This window comes from Ceratotherium simum, chromosome 3, assembly GCF_057802395.1.
Source record: "Ceratotherium simum simum isolate JZ-2026a chromosome 3, ASM5780239v1, whole genome shotgun sequence".
Lineage (NCBI taxonomy): Eukaryota > Metazoa > Chordata > Mammalia > Perissodactyla > Rhinocerotidae > Ceratotherium > Ceratotherium simum.
Genome location: NC_141902.1, coordinates 86,962,388 through 86,984,921, shown reverse-complemented (window position 1 = coordinate 86,984,921; position 22,534 = coordinate 86,962,388). Strand labels below are relative to the sequence as shown.

Sequence of the window (22,534 nt, the reverse complement as noted above, 5' to 3'; positions counted from 1 at the left end):
AGACACAATTCAACCCCTAATAGACTACTTTCAGGCTTCTGACTATACTACTGGATGGATGGTGGTGCCATTCTCTGGGTGTGGAAATGCTGGATGAAAACCACATTTCAGGGAGAAGATGTTGAGTTCAGTCTTAGATCTGTTGAGTTCCTTTAATTTATTCATTTATCCTCAAATGTTCACTGAGTGACCCTATGTGGTAGACATTGAACTAAACGCTGGGGGTATAAACATGCACAAATCAGATGTGACTCCTGCCCTTGAGGAACTCAGAATCTAGTGAGGATGGACTTCAAATGCACAAACAAGCATAAAGTATAGGTGTAACATGTGCTATGAGTGAGAGCCAACAATAGTGGGATTTGACCTAGTAAAAGAGGTCAAGAAAGGTTTCCTTGAAGAAGAGGTGCTTAAAAAGAGGTAGCTAGAAAAAAGGAGAAAAAGAACATTATAGGCAGGGAGAACAGTGTATGCAAAGGTCCGGTGTTGAGCCAGAGCAGAAAGAGAATGAGGAATGGAAAGATGGCTAGGATGGGTGGCTGGGAGGCAGAGAGCTTGAAGCAGTGCAGGGTGAGATGAGCCTGGAGAGGTGAGCACCAGCCAGGCTTTGCAGAGTCATGGAAGCCAGTTTGAAAAACTTTATGCTAAGAGCCATGGGAAGCCTCTGAAGGGTTTTGAGCCAGGGAGTGGTATGAGTTAACATACGAAAAGCATCTCTCAGCCTCTCAGTAGTTTGAAGAATGGCTAGGAGGAGGGCATAGTGGATGAGGGTAGACCAGTCAGGAGGCCATTTAAGAGTCCAGGTGAGAGACGGGGAGGTGGTGGGTGATGGAGATGGACCTAAGTAGACAAATTTAAGAGATATCTGTAAAATAAATTTGGATGGACCAATTGGATATTGAGTGAGGGAGAGGGAGGCATGAGGATGACTGGGTTTCTTGCGTCTACAACTGCATGGCAGAGAACACTGAAGGAGCATCAGGCTTGGCGAGAAGTCCTGGGTTTGTTTTGGAAATGTGGGCTTCAAGGTGCATTTGAACCATTCATAAGAAGATGCTGGAAGGCTGCTGGATCTTCTCACCTGGAGCTTAGGGGGGACCTTGGCCAGATGTGGGGAGGTGGGGCCTAAAGTAGGTTCAAGAAGGTGCAGTCGACCCAACAAAGAATTGCCTTCTCTGTCATAGCAAAGGGAAACCAGAGTGTTTGAACCATTGAGAGGTTTGCAGGTTTAGTAAGGGGAAAATGAAGGAGTTACTGCTTTCTGCTGGTTTCTATTTTTTCTGAGAAGGAAGATATGAGGCTGTTTGTTTCAAGTGAGATGGGAGGAAGGCAGGTGGGGATTGGCAGAGGTTTGAAAATGATGTAGGAGAATAGCAAAATCGGAAAACATTTGCAGTGTGTCAAGTGAAAACTAGACACTTACAAAGTAGAATGTATGTATGACTTCAATTCTGGACAGAAAATATAAAATGGTAACACACACACATGTATGTCTATATACACACACCTCCTGATTAGTTGGATGATAAGCAAGTTAAAATTCTTTACTTTGTACTTTTCTGTATTTTCTAGATTTATTAAAATAAACATACATTGCTTCTGCAATCAGAAAAATAGCTATTTTTGAAAAGATTATATAACCTTTTGCTTTCATTCATTTTCTTAAGAGGGGACTTGTATGTTATTAACTTGAAAAATTATTGTTAAACCTTCTTCCAGCTTAAAACGAGAAAACAATAAAGTATTTGTTGACAAGAAATGTCCTTAGCGTAAGGCAGAATAGTAGAAGCCGTGTTAATTTTGAGGTGACATCCTCATTACCTGAAGTTGCCCCCTTTCTGTCTATAGGTCCGTGACTATGAAATCTTGGCTTCCGGTGCGGATCTGGTCAGTGGCAGAGAAGGCAGAGCAGCCCGAGGGCAGCAGTCCTGTGCCTGCTCGGAGAGCTACGTTCCAAGCACATCAGTGGCCTCTTTGATAACTCTGAAGATTCTGATTAGTAAGATAATTCTTTCAAAATTGTACAGGCTTGAACATATTACATTATTTTATTATTTTCATAATAGTAAGTTATTAAATGTTGTAAATACATGCTTTTAGTTTTGATACCTTTATGTCCTTCAAATGAGTAAATTCACAGTGGAGAAGAAAATCCTTTGCTGCAGCTGTCTGAGGGTAATGTTAGCCGTAGTACAAAGGGCCCCTCAGATTTGAGTGGCTCAACACTTAAAGCAACACAGACAAGTCTAGTAACGTGCCCAAGGTCACCCAGCTAGGAAATTCAGGGGCGAGCATTTCCAAGCCAGGCAGTTTGACTCCAGAACACCTGTTCTTCATCTCTCTCCTACGGTATCATCCAACATGCTAAGTCACCTCCAAAACATGATTTCTTCCCCCTCTTGCTCATACCTAGGAGGGTAATCTGAATAGTGTATTCTTGCTGCAGTGTGCACCTAATTGGGGATGTGGAGGTGGTGGGTACATCAGATGTCGGACATCAGATAACATGTTGTAGGAGATATCTATAAAATTATTCCTGTCCTAAACAATATCCATGAAATCACAGGTTAGCGAGGACATGCAGAGCTAATATGCATTACAATAAGTACATAACTGCCATAAAAATGTTTCCATTCAGCCTGAAAGGGACCTCTAACTCCGCCCTCCTAGGGCTGCCCCAGCCAGAGGGCAAGCGGCAAGAAGCGAAGATGGCGCGGGAAATCCTGACAGAAGAGGCGCTACCCTTTAAAGCAAAATGCTGTGTTCTGTCAGTACTGGCCCTGAGAGGCAAGTGTCCCCACTGAGGTGAAGCTTAGGACCTGACTTCATCCTTCCATTTGGCAACATAAAGGGCTACAGATACCCAGCCTAACTCTGGCAGAGCCTCTGGTGGCAGACAGACCTGGTCTGGTGCTGGCTTTGTCGCTTTGTAGCCATACGCCCTAGGCTACAAATTTCTGTAACCCCAATTTCCTCAGATGTCAAATGGGGCTAAAAACCACATATGCACGTGGTTCTGTTTCCAGAACTCCTGCCTTCAGAGCTAATATTTATTTGAAAGTAGTGAAGAGTGAGAATAAGTCAAATCATTCCACTGGCCTGCGGTTTTTATTCAACATGCTATTACCAAGTTAAAACAGTGCTTATGCTGGAAGGTCCCCTGATGTTGGAAAGCTTACCAATTGACCGTGCTGGCACTTGAGAGTGTTCCATTTATATGACCCTTAGCCAACTGCAAAGTTCTTTTCCTTAAATGATCTCATAAGCCCTAACAAGTTTGTCGTAGAAAGAATTTTTCTGTTACTTATAAGTCTTCTCCCAGCCACAAAATAACCAACGTCTTCCCACCCCCAGTGGCGTCTACTACACACAAACTCATACCCGAGGTCCCATAACACCAATGTCCGCCAGGCCCATCCTTCCTCCTTCTCCTGTTTCTCCAGCTGAGCTGCCTCAGGAGGCAGTGGAAGTGTTGAGAAGGGGAAGGAGGCCACTTTCAGGGAAGTGCTAGAAAATTCAAGGGTCGGGCAGGAGAATGGACTAGTGTCTCTGAAGCTCAAATTGCAGACCGAGGAGACAAATGTTTGCTGTCTGTCATCCCAGTGAGACTGATGTCATCTGATCCAACCCCCCTCATCTCACCCAGGGGTTGACATCTTCAGCAAATAGTGGAAAGTTCCTTTCTTACAGAATCACGTGGGCTGAGAAACCCTTTGACAATAAGGAGGTGCTAAGCTACTCTAATTTTTTCCTGCACATAATAGGTGGAGAAAATACAATTACTTGCCGGCATTAATTTTGTGTCTCACAGAACTAGAGCATTTGTAATTAAAAACACTTTAAATGGATCCACTAAATTATGAAAACTTATGGCCAGTATAGAAGTATTGTGATCATTGGTAACTAGAACTATGTAATAATGAGTAGGTCTCCTTTGGGAGAGGTGTGGGACTGAAAAAAATCTTATTTTATATGTGGCAGAATTCCCTTAGATCGTATGGCTAAGGAAACCGAGCAGAGAGAATACAAAACTGGAGGAATTGAGGTTCCCTGAGTCATAAAACAGATGGAGCTTGCTGAGGGCTCCCTGTCTGCCAGCGCCGGCCTAAGCCCTTTATGTGGGTCTTGCTCACTTATCCCCAGGACAGCTTTATAAGGAAGGTGCTGTCGCCCATTTTACAGATGAGGAAACTGAGCCACATGGAGCCAAGATTGAAACCAGGCAGCCTGGCTCCGGCCACTAAAACACTGTACTCTTTGCCCTTCGATACCTGGAAGCTGGAAGGCAGGCAGGGAACAGAGGAGAAAGGTTGAGTCTGCATCATTATGTAAAACTCCCTTGAGTGAAATGGCCACAGGGCGCTGAGTGGCCCTGAGAAGAGAGGCACCCAAGCTGCTTGGCCGTGGACTGTGTTGCCTAGTACCTGCACACAGCAGATTCTCATTAATGTTGAACTGAAATCAAGCATAATTACATGAACTGTTAGCCCTGTCTCCCCAGTTCACCAAAATTTTTCTTAATTCTTTGATTTTCCTCAACTGGGTAAACCACAGAAAATGTGTTTTTCTTAAAAAAAGATTATCGAGATGGTGGAAAACTACAACTAGATGTGTGAGAAGCAGTCTTGCTGGTGTTTAACTGAAAATCCTGAGATGCTTGCTCAGAGGCTAGATCTGGGCACCAGTGCTTGTCTTTAGAGCTCGTTGAAGCGGCACCCCCCCCCTTGCTCCTCCAATCCCGACCCCCTCTTGCTGTCCCCTGGTGAAGCATGAATATTTTCACAGTGAAGTGTGGGTCTAACTGTGACACTCTCCCTGCCCACAAAACACACAGGATTCCAGTGAGCAAACAGCCCGCCCAATGTCTCCCCAACCTCGGCCACAGGTATGCCGGCAGGAACTGCCGGGCTGGGCTCGGGGGCATTCAGGATGGAGGCTGCTGCTAGCGAGGTTCAACTCCTCTATTCTCTCACTGTCAGCCCTCTCCACACTCCCGGCAGTGGTCCAGGTGCAGTCTGGGCGGCCAGACCTTGGGATGAGCCATCTCTCCCTTTGCTTTGTGCCGTGAGCTGAGATCCTGTTTACCTTCACCTTCCTGATCCCTTCCGTGGGCGCTTAGCCTGTGTGTGCAGGGACTATGACCAGCTCTGTCTTCCTGGGCCTCAAGGAAAGAGGTGGGCTCACAGCCTTCCCAACAGCGAACCACCACTTCTTACTCCTGCACTGTAATTGCTGCCTGAGGTGTCATCCTGTTGTCGTTTCTATCAGAAATGCCTTCTTCAAAAAGCTGGCTTGTTTGAGAGTTAGGCTTAGATTCTGAGCCCAGCAGGCAGACCGTACACAGATGTGTTGGAGCTGGGCCTGGACGCCCAGGGGCCCTGAGTGGTCACAGTTCCACCAGGTCTCACACCTGCACGCTGATAGCCGGGCAGTCAGCAGGGTTGGCCAACAGGAGGTGGACAACTTTTCCACGTTGGTTGATGATCCCAGAGTCTAGCGTCTGCACACTCCTGCCCTAGCTTAACCCTTGTCAGTGGCTCCCCACAGCCTGTAGGACAAAGGTCAGGCTCCCACCTCAGCATCTGAGCCCCTCTGTGCCCTGGCCCTGCTGAGCCCTCTTCTTTGGGACTCGCTTCTCTCCCTCTTGCATCCCTCGTTCCAGCTGTACTGAGTAACGTGCTGTTCCTTGACAGTGATATAGGTGCCCCCTGGGTTCCACAAATGGGCTTCCCCTGCTTGGACGCTCTTCCTTGGTGTGTCTTCTGGTTCACACACCCTCACCATTGGCGCTGGGCTCTGCTCTCCCTCCATCTGAGAATCCATCTCTGACCTTGCAGGCTAGATCTGCCTACTTTACTTCTGGCTGTCCTGGGACTCACAGAGAATGGGAGGCTGTAGAAACTAGCATTAAGACATCAGACAGACGGGGGTTCACATCCCAGCTCTCTCATCACGAATCATGTCATCTTGAGCAAGATATTAACTTCTCCGGGCCTCAGTTTCACCATGTGTAAAATGAGGATATTAACAGAACTGGCCTTAGAGGATTGTTTTGAGGAGTAGATAGCTGATAAAGTGCTGTAGTGGGTTGAATTGTGATCCTCTGAAGATATGTCTACCTGGAACCTCAGAATGTGACCGTATTTAGAATAAGGGTCTTTGCAGATGTAATTAAGGATCTCAAGATGAGATTTAGGTTGGGCCTTAAATCCAATGGTCGTTTCCTTATAAGAGAAAGGCAGAGGGAGACGTGAGGCACAGAGAGGAGGCCATTTGGGTTGGAGGCGGAGATTGGAGTGATGCAGGCACAAGTCAAGGAATGCCTGGAGCCACCAGAAAATGGAAGAGGCAAGAGGAAGGATCCTTCATAGAGACTTTGGAGGGAGCATGGCCCTGCTGACACCTGGATTTTGGACTTGAGGCCTCTGGAACTGTGAGAGAATGAATTTCTGTTGTGTTAAGCCACTAAGTTTGTGGTAGTTTGTCACAGCAGCCCCGGAAAACTGATATGTGTTTAGCGGGGTATGCAGCACATTGTGGGTACTCCATCAGCACGCCCTGCTATTACTGCGGTTGTGATGGCAGCATGTTAAACTTGTCTCCTTATTCGTGCATCTGTCAGCCACCTTTTCTCTCTCACAATGTTGTGAATTTCTCAAAAACATGATATGTTTCTTAACTTGTATTCGTGGTGCTTACCACAATGTCTGGCACATAGTAGATGCTCGAGAAATGTTTACTAAATGAATGAGTGATTTAGAACAAGGACATGCTGGCGTGATACTGTCACCTGATGGGGGCCATGCTTTGGTCATTCCAGGATTGCACATCCTAAGATTTCCCTACTTGGCCACTGCCCCTTCGATGATTTGAATGTTCTAGCTCAGTAATGGTGAAGACTGTGGTGCCTAGCGGCAGTGCAGTAACCAGCAGAAGTGGTGGGGTACCCACGGGTCTCTCAATGATGGGTGCCCAGGGGACACAGCAACAGTGCTAGGGTCATCCGTCACTGCCCAGTGGACAGGGCACTGCCCAGTGGAGAGGGGCTGGGACAACAGAAGAGGTGCCAAATGGTAGCTGACCAGACTGGTCAGTGTACAGGCTTGACAGGGGAGCATCCAGGAACAGGAGTCAGCGAGTGCCTTGCCCAGACCACATGGACCTTTCACGACTTGATGCTGCTGCAGTACAGCACAGGGTCAGCAGGCTCTGGAGACCCACAGCCCAGCCTGGCACACTCCTGTCTGTTTTCTCAAGCCTGTAAAGATGGTGATAAAACCACCAATTCTGAGAATAGGAATTTGAGGTTTAGTGATGTTGAGTGATCTGACAAACGTTACTCAGGAAGTGTCAGAATTTGAATCCAGTTCTTGATCATAATATCTGGGTTCAGCAGGGGTCAGGGATGAAGGAGAGGGAAAGGGAGGGAAGGGAGGAACTGTGTGCGTGTGTGAGGGAAGAATCTGGGTTTGAGCTTTCCCCTGCATGAAGCGAGATATGACACGTCTTTGGATCTACTTGAAAATGTATCTTGCTTTGTAGAAACTTGACTTACTTAAAAAGACCCCCAAAGCTCGCACTGGGAGGGACTAGTCTCCCAGCTGGTGACGTGTGAGTCTTCTGTCATACTCTGAGGCAGCTAGAGTCAGTGTTCCTGTGGCTGGAACTCTTGCTCATTGCCTCTGCTTCTATGGAGCCCACATTTGGGATAATGTAAGCCTGGATGAGAGGAGGCAGCTAGAGGGACTCAATAATTAGCAGGAGTCTCTCCATGAAGGTTTGGAAAACTGACCATGTGGCTGCAAGACCAGCAACATTAGCACGTGGAGCCTCCCTTAGACAGGTAAGGTCTCAGGCCCCACCCTAGACCTATTAATTAGGAATCTGCGTATTAACAAGATCTCCAGGTGATTCCTATGCACATTCAATTTTGAGACATATCATACAGGGTAGCCGTTCTTGACCTTGCCTGCACATTACTATCACTTGGGGGGCATTAAAAATTTTTTTAATCCCTGGCTGCACCCGGACCAATTAAATCAAATCTCCAGGGGCTGGCATCCAGACATTGGAGTTTATTAAAACTCTTCAGATGATTTCAATGTGCAGCGAATCGCTGCTTTAAGACAGAGGTTCTTAAAACTGGCTGCACATTAGACCCACCTGGAGATCTTGTGCAACTTCCTAAAACCGAGCCACCCCCAGACCAATTAAAGCACAGGGTCTGCGGGCTCTTGGACGCAGGCCTCTAAGTTTGTGAAGCCTCCCAGGTGACTGCAGAGTGCAGCCAGGATTGAGAACCAGGCTTTCTGGAAGCCTGGTTTTGGAAGCCCCTCATAAGATGTCCCCTCCCCCAAGGATGGATCAGGTGCCATGCTCAGACTTCTCATGATGCTCTGTGCATGTCTGCACCGTCTCTATCTAACGATCTATTATGTGTCTGTCTTCACCCACACCGTTAGGCTGGGAGCTCCTAGAGAGTAAAAACTGCTTTATTTTACTTTGTATTCCTTGTGCTTCTCACAATGCCTGGCATGTAAAATGTACTTGAGAGGTTATTATTATTGTTTTTATTATTATTCTAATCGTTAGAGTCTGTGGTCAGAGCTGTGGTAAGGGTAGCTCACCCTGGTGCAGTGGATGTTCGAGGAGGAGAAAGTTCAGAGGCAGGAGGGCAGCTAGGAGGCTGTTGCTCTGGTCCAGGTGAGAGGTGACGAACGACTGAATGAGGGTGGTGGCAAATGAGGAAGGGGCCCATTGGACAGAGCATCATGAGATAGAATCAGTAGGTGTATTATTTGCTGGGCTACTGTGACTAAACAACAGAAACTTATTGTCTCGCAGTTCTGGAGGCTAGAAGTCCGAGATCAAGGTGTCCGCAGGGTTAGTTCCTTCTGGCTATAAGGAAGAATTTGTTCCATGCCTTTCTCCCAGCTTCTGGTGGTTTACTGGCAATCTTTGGTGTCCCTTGGCTTGTAGCACATCACTCAATGGGTCTCTGTCTTCATTTTCATGTGGTATTCTCCCCGTGTGTGTTCCTGTGTCCAAATTTCCCCTTTTTATAAAGACACTAGTCATATTGGATTGGGGGCTCTCCCGCTCCAGTAGGACCTCATCTTAGCTAATTACATCTGTAACAACCCTATTTCCAAATAAGATCACATTGTGAGATACTTGAGATTAGGACTTCAATATATGAATTTGTTGGGAGAGGGGCACAATTCAACCCCTAACAATAGGTATAAAAATTCTTCTGTGAACTGTGCCATGTGCAAAGACTTGAACTTCAGGAATTTTTGTTTCTTTTAGAGACAAACCAAATTTTTGCTGTGAAATCAACACGCTAGTTTCTAAGCTTTGGGCAAAAGCATAACTTACGCAAAGCACCTCGGGGGATGTTGACAAAACTGGAAAAACAGATGTCTCTAGCCTCCTGGAGATCAATATGAGCCGAGAGGAAGCTTGAGAGATTCAGGTGAACAATGCATAAATAATGGGTCTTGGTTCTTTCGCTCGCTGTTTTCACTGCCTTAATTCACTGCTGGTGCTTTTGGCGGACTTCATGCCCTGAGATTTCACAAGTGGACACGCACAAGATGACTGAGAAGCATAGAGATGATTTAAACTAAGCCGTAGACATGCTCGTGCCACATTGTACAGGACTTAGTCCCTCGCTCCCTTCCTTCCTCTACTTCCTTCCTCTTCTTTCTTTCTAGGCTCAATTGTTAGTGCATGCCATTGCTTGTTAATTGTTCTTTCATGATTTTGTTTGTAGCCATTAAATGTAGTGGAGGTTTGGTAATTGGCTGCTGTAATTAGAAACACCTTCAGATTAGAAGAGTGTTTCTCTTTTCTCACTCTAGGAGCTGTTGCCTGCATTCCCTTAAAAACTCCCGCACTTGGCTGGTGGGGGCTGGAGGGGGTTCTCTGGCTGCACACAATTCGTGGTAGAGGAGGCCATCTGCTAACAATGGCACCTTGCATTCCTGCTTCAGAGTTCTTTCTCGCAGCTGCAAGCAGAACTGAAAAGCGTGGAGGGCTGCCCTTGCTGTTAATATCTCCCAGATCTCCTGCAGGCCCCTCGGTGCACATTTCCACGCTGGAATCTGGACAGTGTTATCCCAGACAATTCAATCCCTGCCAGAAAGGTATTGTCTCCCCAAAGGTCGTCTGTCTGCTTTTTTTCCTTTTTTGGGCCAAAGGGACTTTCAGGAAAAATATAGTTTATGTTCCAAATGGGAACACCTGTATCTCTTGTCAAAACAAAAGTTAAAAAAAAAAAAAAACCCAAAGCCCAAAACCTGAATTGTCCTTTCTAAGATTTTCCATCTGCCCCCCACCCCCCTAAAAAGAAAATCCTTACAGACTTGAAATAAAAGCCAAGAGAGGATCTCCAACTGGAAATAGTTGCTGCCTGATCTTATCCACTGGATCAGCATGGAGGAAAAGGGAAGCTGTGTTTGCAATCCATTGTTCCCAGAAGTTGAGCTTCTGGGAAGAAATGAGAGTCTCAAGTTGTGATTTGCTATTCTGCTTTTTCAGTCTTGACTCCTCCTTTTTCTCCTTCATCTTTAATTGGAGAGCTTGAGATTTTGGACCAACTAGGGGGCCTGCCTTCAAGGGACCAAGAGGAGTTGGAGACATTCTTGCTGGGTTGGATCTGTAACTAGGAGCGAGACTTCGACACCCTTGAAAACAGTAGAGTTATTTCCAGTGCCTGCTCACCCCAGGCCTTGTGGCCAGGCCAGTGAGGACTCAGAAGTCCACATTCCTGTGTGGAGGTCTTTAAGTCTCCCCAGAAGTACTCTGAACACCCGAAACAGGACAATGTCTAACCCGGTCCCACACCACCCCCAACCCCATATCTGAGGAGGGAACAGTCTTGGAAGTGGTTCAGCTAAAGTATGACATTTATTCAGAATCTTTTTAATTAAAAAAAAATCTTGTGAGTTTGGTATTCTACTCCATAAGATATCTATTTTGGTTTTAGGGGTAAAAATGACCTTTTTTCCACCAGATGTTTGATTAAAGTTGATGTTCCCATGCAGATGGTGCGTGTCTCCTAAGACCTGGAAATAGGTGGGAGGGTAGAGCTGACAATGAGTAGCTGAAGGAATAGAACAAAAGAGTTTGAATTACCGTCAGATTTGAGCTGCCTCTTGGAAGGGGCTCAAGAACCCTCTGGCAGCCCTTGGGGTGACAGCTGCCTCTGATGCTCCTGTCCTGATGTCCAGTCTCCAGAGGAGAGTTTTTGGTGAGGCTCCTGCCCTGTCCCCACCCCTGGGTGCTGCAGACCCTCCTTCCTCACACATAGGACATGGTTCTGTGACCACTTGGCTTCACAGTGGGGACTCAGCCTACCTCACTGTGGGTTTGCTTTGTCCTTCTTCCTTCACTCTTGGAACCATGGAACAGAGTTCTTGAAACTGAAGAACCCTCCAGGTCATATCACTGAACGTCTAAAGCCAGATGCAGCATGCTCCTGATGTTAGCTTGTGAAGGAGACCTAGGTGTCTGGTGATGATGTAAGTCCTCCAGGGGCAAACTGAGGACCATCATGGACTTGGGAAGAGGAAGTTGCCCATGTGTGCACTCCCTAAATCTCTTACAATCCAGAGAGCTGGAATGAAAGTACAATCAGTAATGTGATGAGTAGGAGAGGGGCTCATCATGGACCTGGTTGAGTTACTGGGGTCACCATGAAACCAGAGGGAGAAAGGCGCCTTGCAGGAAATCTTGACCAAGCAGCTCAATGCAATCCCTTTTTTCCACAATTCAAACCTTCCTCATAGGAAGATGCTCCAGGTTTGCACAAGCTGCTTTCCAGACTCAGCTCCTTCCTCTCGCTTCCTCTATAATTCCTGCGTCTTCATGTGGACATATTTCTCTTGCTGACTGAGTTACGTTCTTTAAATTTTTCTCCCTTAGCCCACTTCATTTCTACCCAAAATATCACACATGAGATATTTCCAAATGTACATGTCTACCTCCAGTGCCTTTTAGAAGATCTTCTCTCACATTATATTTCACCTAAAATTTCCCGCTCATTTAAGTATAATGCAATTTCTCCCTTAATCAGTCCTGCTCACTGACTGGAGTAGTGCAGAACTCGGGGAAAAGTGCTGAAATACCAGGAGCATGTGTTTTGTCATTGCGCAGACCTGATTTCAGATCTGAGCTCTGCCACCACAGAGCTGTGGGACCAAAGCTCTCTGAGCCTCGGGTGCCACATCAGAAAATGGAGGATGACAGTCCTCCCTCACTGCAGGGTTGAAAGGATCAGGTGAAGATGACGAATGCTGTGTCTAGCATGATATCTGTTGTGTACCAAATCCTAAGCAATTTGAGTTCCTTCATTTTCTTTGAAGGAACAAGCTTGCTAAATACATAACACCCCCTAAATCCTGTTTAGGTTTGGGATAGAAACACACTGAAATCAATAGTGTAGGGACTTGGCACATTTTACATAAGGGTAAAATCCCAACTCATTGATTTATTTGCTAAAAACTCAGGTGAGATCATTGTTGTTGGGCCCGAGTCTTTATAAAATAAATGAAGGGGGGCCGGCTCCGTGGCGTAGCAGTTAAGTGGGCGCGCTCCGCTGCTGGTGGCCCAGGTTCGGATCCTGGGCATGCACTGATACACTGCTTGTCAGGCCATGCTGTGGCGGCATCCCACACAGATGTTAGCCCAGAGCCAGTCTTCCTCAGCAAAAAGAGGAGGATTGGCATGGATGTTAGCTCAGGGCTGATCTTCCTCACACACACAAAAAATAAATTAAAAAATAAATAAATAAATAAAGGACTTTATATTGAGTATTGAAGAAAACATGTGAACTACATTTTAAAGCAAAAGACCAGCCTTGAACTAAATATCAAGATTTGGTATATAACATTTGCATTGTTCCATTCAGGGGTCTGATAGACCTTCATCTCACTTTAGTCAAGATTTTCATAGGTCTATAATATTCCTTCTCTCATCTAGTCTTGATTCTCTATCAAAGGTCTTAGTAATAATATACCTAAGTTAGAAAATTGTTGTGAAGATTAAATGCAGTAACGGCAAACACTTAGTGGCATGTAGAAGTCATCAGCAAGTGTAGCTCTAACTATTTCTGTGCCTTGTTAAAGAAGGTGAAAAAAGCAGAGGTGGAGTATATTAACTGTATCGTAGATTCTGATTTACCTTGATTTCCTTAGATGAGCAGTCCTCAACCGGGGATGACTTTTCCCCCCAAGGGATATTTGGCAATGTCTGGAGAATTTTATTGTCACGGCCTGGGGTGGAGGGGGTATGAGAGACGGGTGTGTATGTGTGTGCGCGCGCGTGCACTTCTGGCATCTAGTGTGTAGAGGCCAGGGATGCTGTTAAACCTTCTTCAATGCACAGGGCAGCCCTCACAACAGAGAATTCTCTGGTCCAAATGTCAATAGTGCTGAGTTGGAGAAACCTGTCTTAGATGGATCCTGATTCTGTTAGGCTCTGTGTATGAGGGGAAGATTTTGCTTTCTTCAGCAAATTAGACCAGTGATTATAAGTCTTAGGTTTTGCAAGTGTATCTACCCATGATCTCTCTCAAATATACAGAGCTTCATAAAAACTTCTTTGATCTCAGCGTATTTTATTACAGTGTGACACAGTAAGCATGTTTTTATGCTTTAATAAAAAAACTTGTTGCTGAAAAGTCTAACATGTTTGCTGTGAACCTAAAACTGCTCTAAAAATAGTCTATTTAAGAACAAAAATCTAATGTGAATATAAAAGTGATCAGTGGAGACGTGATTTGTCTCTGACTCTTTTAAGTGAAAAGTTATGGTCAAATGAGTTCCAGGAATAAAACTTATTTCAATAAGATTATTCAAATTTCTCATATCTCTTTAAATCATTGGATTAAACAAACAAAAAAAAATCTCATTTTGATTTAATCAGGTATGGGAATAAAACCCACAGCTGTCATACTGTTCAGGGGATTGCAAATCTTTAATATCTAGCAGAAATTAAGATTCTGTGTCTTAATCCTTTTGCTACATTTCCTCATGGTTCTGCACTTATTACTTTGCTGATCACTTAACCATGTTGGACCTTAGTTTACTCATCAGAAAAATTAGGGGCCAGACAAACAACCTCCCTGGTTCCTCATGACACTGAGATTCTACACTCTTGTGAAGAATTGTTAAGTGTGTATGTTTAGCTGGGTTGGGTCACCATGTAGGGTCTTGTTGAGACATGAACATGCTGGGTGCCTGTGACCCCTAGGAGTTAGATCTCTGGAATTTGGAGGGACCCCAAAGCTGTCAAGTTCCCCTTTTGCTCTTCCCAAATATCTACCAAGTCCCCATGGATCTGTCTTCCCAAGCACTTTCTCTTTTCCTTGGTTCTCCTGGTGTCTGGGTTGTGAATGATTGGGTGACCTGGGACCCAGGTCCCTGCTTCCTGAGACTCTGCACAGGCAGGCTGTGGGGGAGCCCAGGTCCCATCTTCACCCAATGGATCCTCATCCTGGGAGCTGGGGTAGGTTTGGAGGCTTTGGCTGTCAGCAGAGATGAATTCTGCCCTAGACTCCTAGCTGAGCTTGGTTCTTCTGTGAAGAGAGAGGTGGAGGGGGAGATCCTCAACTGCATCTAACATCAGATCTGGAAGAATTAGGAGAAGAGGGCAATGGTAGATTGTTACAATGATCCCCTGTGAACCACACCTCTCGATATCCACGCCCTGTGTGGTTACCTCCCACATTGTTCTGGGCTAGGCCAAATGACTTGCCTTGGTCAACTGGACATTAGTAGACATGATACAAGCAGAAATTGGATAAACTTTTGTATTTGGGACTTGTTCTTTGAGACCATGCAAAGAGAGAAACCCAGGAAACAGATCATGTCAACAGTCAGGCATGTGAGTCCAGTCATACTAGACCATTCTGCCCCAGCTGAGCTACCAGATGACTGTAGACATGAATGACCCCAGGAAAGATCACAAAAGAACAGCCCTGCTGAGCCCAGCCCAGATTGCCAACCCACAAAATTAGGAGCAATAATAAATGTTTTGGGTGGTTTGTTACAAAGAAATTGATAACTGATATTAGAGCTGATTGCTATTCAGCCATTTGCGTATGACATCTAGAGGACTTGGAAAATCAGCTCAGGCCGCTGCTACCCTCTCCCCTTCATTTGCTATGATTTATACGCTCCTCTTCTGTGCTCGCACAATGCTCTGTGCCCATTGCTCATTATACTGCGTTTGTTTGCTTGTCCGTTTCTCTCTTTGGCCTGAGCACCTCAAGGGCAAGGACTGTCTCCTTTTCAGCTTAGTATTTCCAAGGCCCAGAACAGAACTTTGCAAAAAGTTGGTGCTTAATGGACAGATGGAGAAAGAGGTCATAAAGCACAGCCATCTGTTCACATTATAGAAAACTTGTAGTGGCAGACATAGCCTTGACCCTTGAAGCCTTCCCAGTGTACCAACTTGCTATGCCACGGATGGCCCACCAAGTCAAGCTGTGGATGTTTTGGAGTTAGTTATGGCAGTCAGTCAGGACTCTTTTAACTCTGATCCTCACCCAACTTCCATTCTGCCTTGGTTTCTGCCAGCTCTTGCCTTTGAGTTCTTTGAACTTCCAGCCTGAGTTTGGTGCTCCTGGCTCAGGTCATGGCCCTCACTAATGACCTGCCATCTGGTTCCTGCTCACATGAGACTTCCTGCAGCAGGACGCTGGCTCCGTCCTCTGCCCCTCATACCATCCCATTCTCGCTCTCTGTCTGTCCCCTTGCCTCTGTGATTTGGTGAGGAATTGTTTAGGGGCAAAGTCCGCTGGTGGCCACGTTAAGTGGTTTAACCATGGGAAGAGTAGTGATGCCAAGACAAGGGTCAAGGTGAAGGCTACTGCGTGCTCTGGACTCAGTTCTGTTTTATTTTTCTTTATTATTTTCCTTTTTTCCTTCTCTATCATGACAAAAAACTTAATCTTGTTAAATTGCTTTATTTGAATGGGAGCCTGAAATAATATCGATGTGGAAGCAGATCTCAAGGAAAGGTTAAAACTAATAAATGGCCATAGAATTGTTCTAGCTTTTAGGTTGGAACTCCCCACTTTGGTATTTGTCTCTAAAAGAGGCAATGGTTTTGCATCCAACCAGGCTGAGAATGTCCAGGAGCTGATGGAATCCCTCTGGAACTTTGAGGGATGGGAATCTGGCCCCATTTACACTAACATCATCTATTATCATTTCTTTCGATTTTAAGTTTATAAAAATCTCATGAATTACTGATCTCCCTGGACCCATTAGAAATGTTCATGTACAATTCTGCATAAGAAGATGGTAATTTACACATACACACACACACACACACACACAAAGACATACATAAAAAATAATGTCAACAAAGTAAACCAAGCCAAACAAATGTGTTTTATTTCAGACCTTGAAGTTCTTTCAATTTGAGGTTTGTAGAATTAAAAGGAAGACAGGATGTTTAAAATGTGTGTTTTCAAAGAGGAGTCTTCTCTTTTAAACCACCAACCGATTCTAATTTAGGCCTGTTCAAATCTTAATTGTTCCATGGATCTTTAAAGAGACTGGATTTATTATTATTTATTTGAACCAGGGTTTAAAAGGGCTTTGCTGATTAAAATAACAATTTCCTCACATAAACTGGAACATTTACTAGCAACAGACAGCATTTATTGGCATTACTACATGCTAGACACTGGCTAAACACTTCAAATGCATGGTTTCATTTAATATTCCCAATAACTTGAATAAGTAGATATTAGTATCTTCTGTTTAGAGATAAGGGGTCGGCCTGAGAGGTTAAGCAACTTACCTAAAGTCACTTAGAAAGTAGTAGCAGAGCTGGCGTTTATAACCACCTTGTGGGAACTCAAAGTCCATTCTTTTAACTCCTGTCACCTCCCCAAATTACAGTTAACAATCTTTGGAGAATGTATCCTGTTGCAAGGGATAAATATGCAGTTAAAGGAATAGATACCAGGCTTTTAGAATAACTGTAAGTTTTAGACCTGTTCTTCTCTGTCCCTGTGTGAGGCCCATAAAATAATGCTGTTATGGGATCTGTGGCCGAGAAAGCCAACCACCCACCCCAGATTCCTGGGCTCTTCAACAGTACAGGGTGCCTCCTGGGAAGTGGCTACCTGGGCAGAGATGTTACTTCGTTTTGCCTATCAGTGGAAATGACGGTGGTGGTACCTGTGCTGAAGCGGTTGAGCAGTGTGTGTGTCTTCCACCTACCTGCAGGAAGGTGACCCCAGGGCAAGCTTGGAAAGGCCACGTAGGAGCTGGCTGAGCCTCCTCTGCCTACGTCCCTGAGCAGACCTCCCTCCTCCACCTCAACCAGGAGCAAATGCCTTGAAGCGTTAAGTGAGGACTATCTTTTTATCGTAAAGCCATTACAATTTGGGGTTTTCTTTGTTACAGCAGTTAACGTTACTCTAACAAAAATATCTTTCTTTGAGGTTCTTTTAGGAGGCAAGGGGTGCAATGCTAACTGAAGTGAACTTGATAGAACAGCTGGCGAGAGGGGTGGTGTGCCTCTCCACTTCCCCAAAGGGAATTTTCCAGTTAGCTAGTTAGTAAGAGCTATGTGGGTGGCCAGACTTATTTTAAATATGAGCCTGGGGTGAGAGGAGATGGAGAAGGGGGCAGTTGGCATTGAGGTGAGGCCTGAGTGGGAGGGAGTTAGGTCTAGATTCTTCTTTTTTCTCTGTGGCCCATTCAGCACATTTTCAATTATGTGAGACTGTACGGAGATGGGGGAAGATATCTTCAGATAAAGGGAAAAGTGAACGAAAGTGGATGTCTCTAAAATCAGGGAGCAGAGCTTCACTGAATGACTTTTTGAAGGGTTTTACCTGATGTCTGATCACTCTGACCAGATAAGTGGCATTTGCTTTTCCGTTTTCAAAATTTTGGGTCTTGTTCTGTGAAGAAAAAGATGAGAAGCCCATGTTCTTTTCCCCCTCTGTAACATCGACCTCATGTCACTTCCCTCATTTGTAAGGATGGGCTTTTCTGGGGACTAAGGTGATTGAATATTGATTTGGTTAAAAATGGAGAACGTCTCCCTCTGCTTAGACACTGCAGTTCATCCCTGCTCCGGTTCTCCACATACCTCTATTACATTTTCTGAAAATGAATTGAATTAAAAATGCCATGCATGGTTTATTGAATTTCATCTAAAGAATAAGTAATAACAAGATAAAGTGTTTGGTTGTATAACCAAGCAAACAGATATTTGGATGTTCAGTTTGGGGAGAAATAAAACTAATTATTTAAACATCACTTATATGAGGACGCTCTGTTTTGCCAATCCAGTGGTGGGAAAGAACACACCTTCATTCGTTAATGGAAAATACTGAGGATTACTTAGAGCAGACTGTTGAAGTAAATGCATGAGATCTACATGTTTCTTGTGGGTAGCCATTACTGCTTGTAACAATTAAGTTCCAATACCAGGTCTATTTCAGAGAATAATGGATACATTACATAATCGAAGTCTATTTTCTATTACATAGTTAATCTGTTAACGAAAATATTACTTTCTCCGTTGATTACAAACATAAATCTCTGAAATTTTGACTCATCTGGGGGAGAGAAAGTTTTTCTTTGATCTTAAGAGAGAGCAAGAGGAAGTCAGTCTTTCTCTTCCTAGACAAGAACAAGGAAGATGGCTGTAGGCAGCTGTCTTTTCACCATGGGGAACCGGCCTTAAAAGGAAGCCAGTAGTGTTAACAGCAGAGAGGAGAATCCTCTGCAGTGGGGTGTCTCAACTTTGGCACTGACATTTTAGGCTAGATAATTTTTTTGTTGTGCAGTCTGTCCTGTGCATTGCAGGATGTTCGGTAGCATCTCTGGCCTCTATCCACTAGATGCCAGTAGCATCCCCAACCCTAGCCCCAATCATGACATTCAAAAATGTCTTCAGGGGCCGGCCCAGTGGTGTAGTGGTTGAGTTCGCGTGCTCTGCTTTGGTGGCCCAGGGCTCATGGGTTCAGATCCCGGGTGCAGACCTACACACTGCTCATGAGGCCATGCTGTGGCAGGCATCCCACAAAGAAAGTAGAGGAAGATGGGCATGGATGTTAGCCCAGGGCCAGCCTTCCTCATCACAAGGAGGAGGATTGGTAGCAGATGTTAGCTGAAGACCAGTCTTCCTCGCAAAAAAGAAAAAAAATGTCTCCAGACATTGCCAAGTATCTCCTGGATGGATGGGCAAAATTGCTCTAAAGCAGGGTTGTCCAGTAGAAATATAATGTGAATCACTGATGTAATTTTAAATTTTCTTGGAGTCACATAAAAAAAATAAAAAGAAATAGGTAAAATTAATTTAAATATATTTTATTTAATCTAATTTATCCAAAATATAATTTCAATATATAATAATAAAGTTATTAATGACATTTTATATATATTTTATATATTTTTTAAAGTCTCTGAAATCCAGTGAGTATTATACACTTAAAACATATTTCAATTCTCACCAGCCACATTTTAAGTGCTCAATAGCCACATGTAGACAGCACAGTTCTAAAGCAACCAACACAAGAACTTGCTCTACCTTTGGACTTCCAGTTAAGTAAGTCATTAAATGCTCTTTTTTTAAAAAGGTCTATTTGAGTGAGATTGTCTATTCCTTCTGGCTGAAAATATCCTAATCCAAGCCCATATGGCTCTTCCTGATAATTAAAATGTTAAAAAACTTAAGACACCTTTGCTAGTATTTCTTCCTTGTTACGTGGGCCCTGACCACGTAACAGGCTTGTGTGTTAAGGAGTTGCTTCTGCTAAGGAAGCGGAGGCATCTGCTGTGTGCCCAGCACTTGAAGACTCGTGACGTCCATGAGCCATACTTACTTCTCTTTGCATTTTCTTGCGTCCTTTGGTCACAGACTTTATTGTCTGACTGCTGAGTCCTGGCGTGCCCCTTCTCCAGATGCAGTAGTTCCTTGCTTGTGAGCCCCTGCCGTGGGCTCAGCTCAGTGTATTTCTGGGTGATAGGAATAGTGGAGACAAATGACAGATGGGAATTCTCAAGTTCGAATGGGCAGAATCAAGCCACCTTTGTTGACTACAGCTGGGAATTACAGTAAAACCAAAGAAGGGAATTCTTGCAGAGTTGTCAAAACCAGAAACCAATAGAAACTTCACAAGGAAGTTGTTTCAGGAGTTTCTTTTTTTTTTTGGATGCAGCAGGCTGGCATAATTGAAAACATTTTTGTCTTGAAAACCAGGGTTTTATTCTGAGAACAAGAAATGTTAGAAAAGTCACATAGTCTAGCCCCCCTGCGCATTTTACAGATGAGAAAACTAAAGTCTAGAGAGATTAGATAGCTTGCCCAAGTCTGTGCAGTGTTAGTAACAGATTCAGGACCATAACTTGTTCTCCTGGCTCGCCAAGTGTTTCCATCTCAAACTGCTGCCTCCTGCATTTACTGAGAGTTTATTTAAATAAATTCCATGCTTCCACCTCAGCAGGTGGTTTTTTTAAATTAAACTTTTTCTTTTGAAATAATTTTAGACATATATAGAAGTTTACAAGAAGAGTACAGTTTCCATGTCCTTCACCCTGCTTCCCGTTGATAACATCTAACGTAAGGATAGCATAATTATTGAAACCAGGAAATTGACGTGGTATAACACTACTAACTACAGATCTTATTCAGATTTCACTAGTTCTTACATGCGCTTCTCTTTTTAATTTAGTGTATGTTCTATGAAATTTTACTACATTTGTATAACCATCACCACAATCAGGATAGAGAACTGTTTGATCAACCCCCAAAAAACTCCTTTGACATCTTTATAGTCAGAGCTTCCCCTTAATTTAACTCCTAACACTAATCTGTTCTTCATCACTATCATTTCGTCCTTTTGAGAGTGTTATGTAAAAGGAAGGATACAGCAGGCAACCTTGTGAGGCTGGCTTCTTTCACTCAGCACAAGGCCCGGGAGAGTCATCTGAGCTGTTGCATGTATCCATAATCCACGCCCTTGTATTGCTGAGTAGGATTCCATGGTGAGCATGCACCAGACTTGGTTTAACCAATCACGCATAGAAAGGCGTTTGGCTTCTTTTCAGTTTTTGGCACTCTAAAAACAAGGTGCTACAGACATTCCAAGTTCACTTTTAATCATTTTGCGGTGCTGTAGGCTGAGTTTTAAAAATTGTTTTCCTGCCATAACTCTAATAGTTAGTGACAGTCTTTATCTGGATGGCAGGGACAGAAAAAGAAAAAAACACAGGCTGTAAACTTTTGATTCCCCAATTCAGGACATGTTACTGAAGTTTGATTGACTGCATGGGTCAGGCATCTCACCAGTGAAGAAATTTACAGAGGGCCCCTGGACCAGCAGTGCCAGCATCACCTGGGAACTCATTAGAAATGTAAAATTTCAGGTGCCTCCTCAAACCTACTGAATCAGAAACTCTTGGGGTTGGCCTGCAATCTGTGCTTTAACTTTCTGAGGATAGTTGGTTAAGGTAATAGCTGAGAAATTTCATATTTTCACCATACGGGAGGCCAGTATGCACAGCCTGATTCCAGGGAATTCCCTCTGGGTTGGGTGGGCAGTGGTCTGAATCCCTCCCCCCCTTTTTTTCGGCAGAGAGTACCTGGTGGGTCCAAATGTTCTGGTATACTTTGGAGCAACCTGTATTTTAAATGTTTCCTTTTCCCCATTTAGACAATGTGGGAAGATTAACATAACTTCAGAGGCACAATGGCGATATGTCCATCAAAGGAAGAAGCTCACAGAGACTCCCATTTAGATCAGTGGATATTTCTCATTTGAACAGATATGCGCCTAAAACAAAAAAGGCTCTTACATAGATGGGTTTTGGAGCATTAGACGTACCAGGTTTAGGAGATTTGACAGAATAAGAACCACACTGGCCTTGGGCACAATTGAGAAGCAGGAAAAGCTGCCTTTGTTGGCTCGTTTCTGCTTCTTTGGTTCTCTCCCTCCCCTGACCCCTGGTAGGATTCCCGTGAGCTTTCTCCTCCCCACTCCTGCCTTGCCTCACCTCTCCCAGAGCTTCGTCAAAACTTGCTCTTTTCTGTGCAAGTCGTTTGGGCTCTTTCTTCTGCCAGGTGACACTGGATTAATTAGACAAGTGAATCCCTCAATTTTCTTATAAATTTGACAGGTTATTCTGAAGACGTGCTGTCACTCTGTTACATCATCCCTACTTTTCTTTAGGAGTGAAGACATTACAGCATGACAGTAAATGACAGATGTTTCGGGCATGCTGCAGGAGGCAGATGGATGATATTTGTCCCATAGGAGGTATTTAAAATAGCTCCAAATTATAGAGGGTGCCAATTGGTCAGGTTTCTCCTGTAAGTAGTTCTTTGGATGTCTAGGATTTGAGAGTGTGCGTGTGTGTGTGTGTGGAATGAGGTGGTCCTGAATGGAGGGGAGGCATCTAGATGCTTCATGCACAATGTAAGGAGACTGTTCATCTTCCAGTGCAATGTTTGGAGGGAGTTGTCTGTTTCAAGTTAAAGGATAAAGGCTCAGGTC

At 44.4% G+C, this 22,534-nt stretch overlaps 1 long non-coding RNA gene across 3 annotated transcripts in view; it reads left to right on the top strand.

Moving 5' to 3' along the window:
- Positions 1–22,534, top strand: part of LOC147917676 (uncharacterized) — a 136,022-nt gene that overhangs the window by 88,328 nt on the left and 25,160 nt on the right. For all 3 annotated transcript variants that reach the window (XR_015551749.1, XR_015551750.1, XR_015551751.1), the window contains exon 3: positions 1,849–1,999. This is a non-coding gene — a long non-coding RNA (uncharacterized LOC147917676). The remainder of the gene's footprint in view (positions 1–1,848; positions 2,000–22,534) is intronic.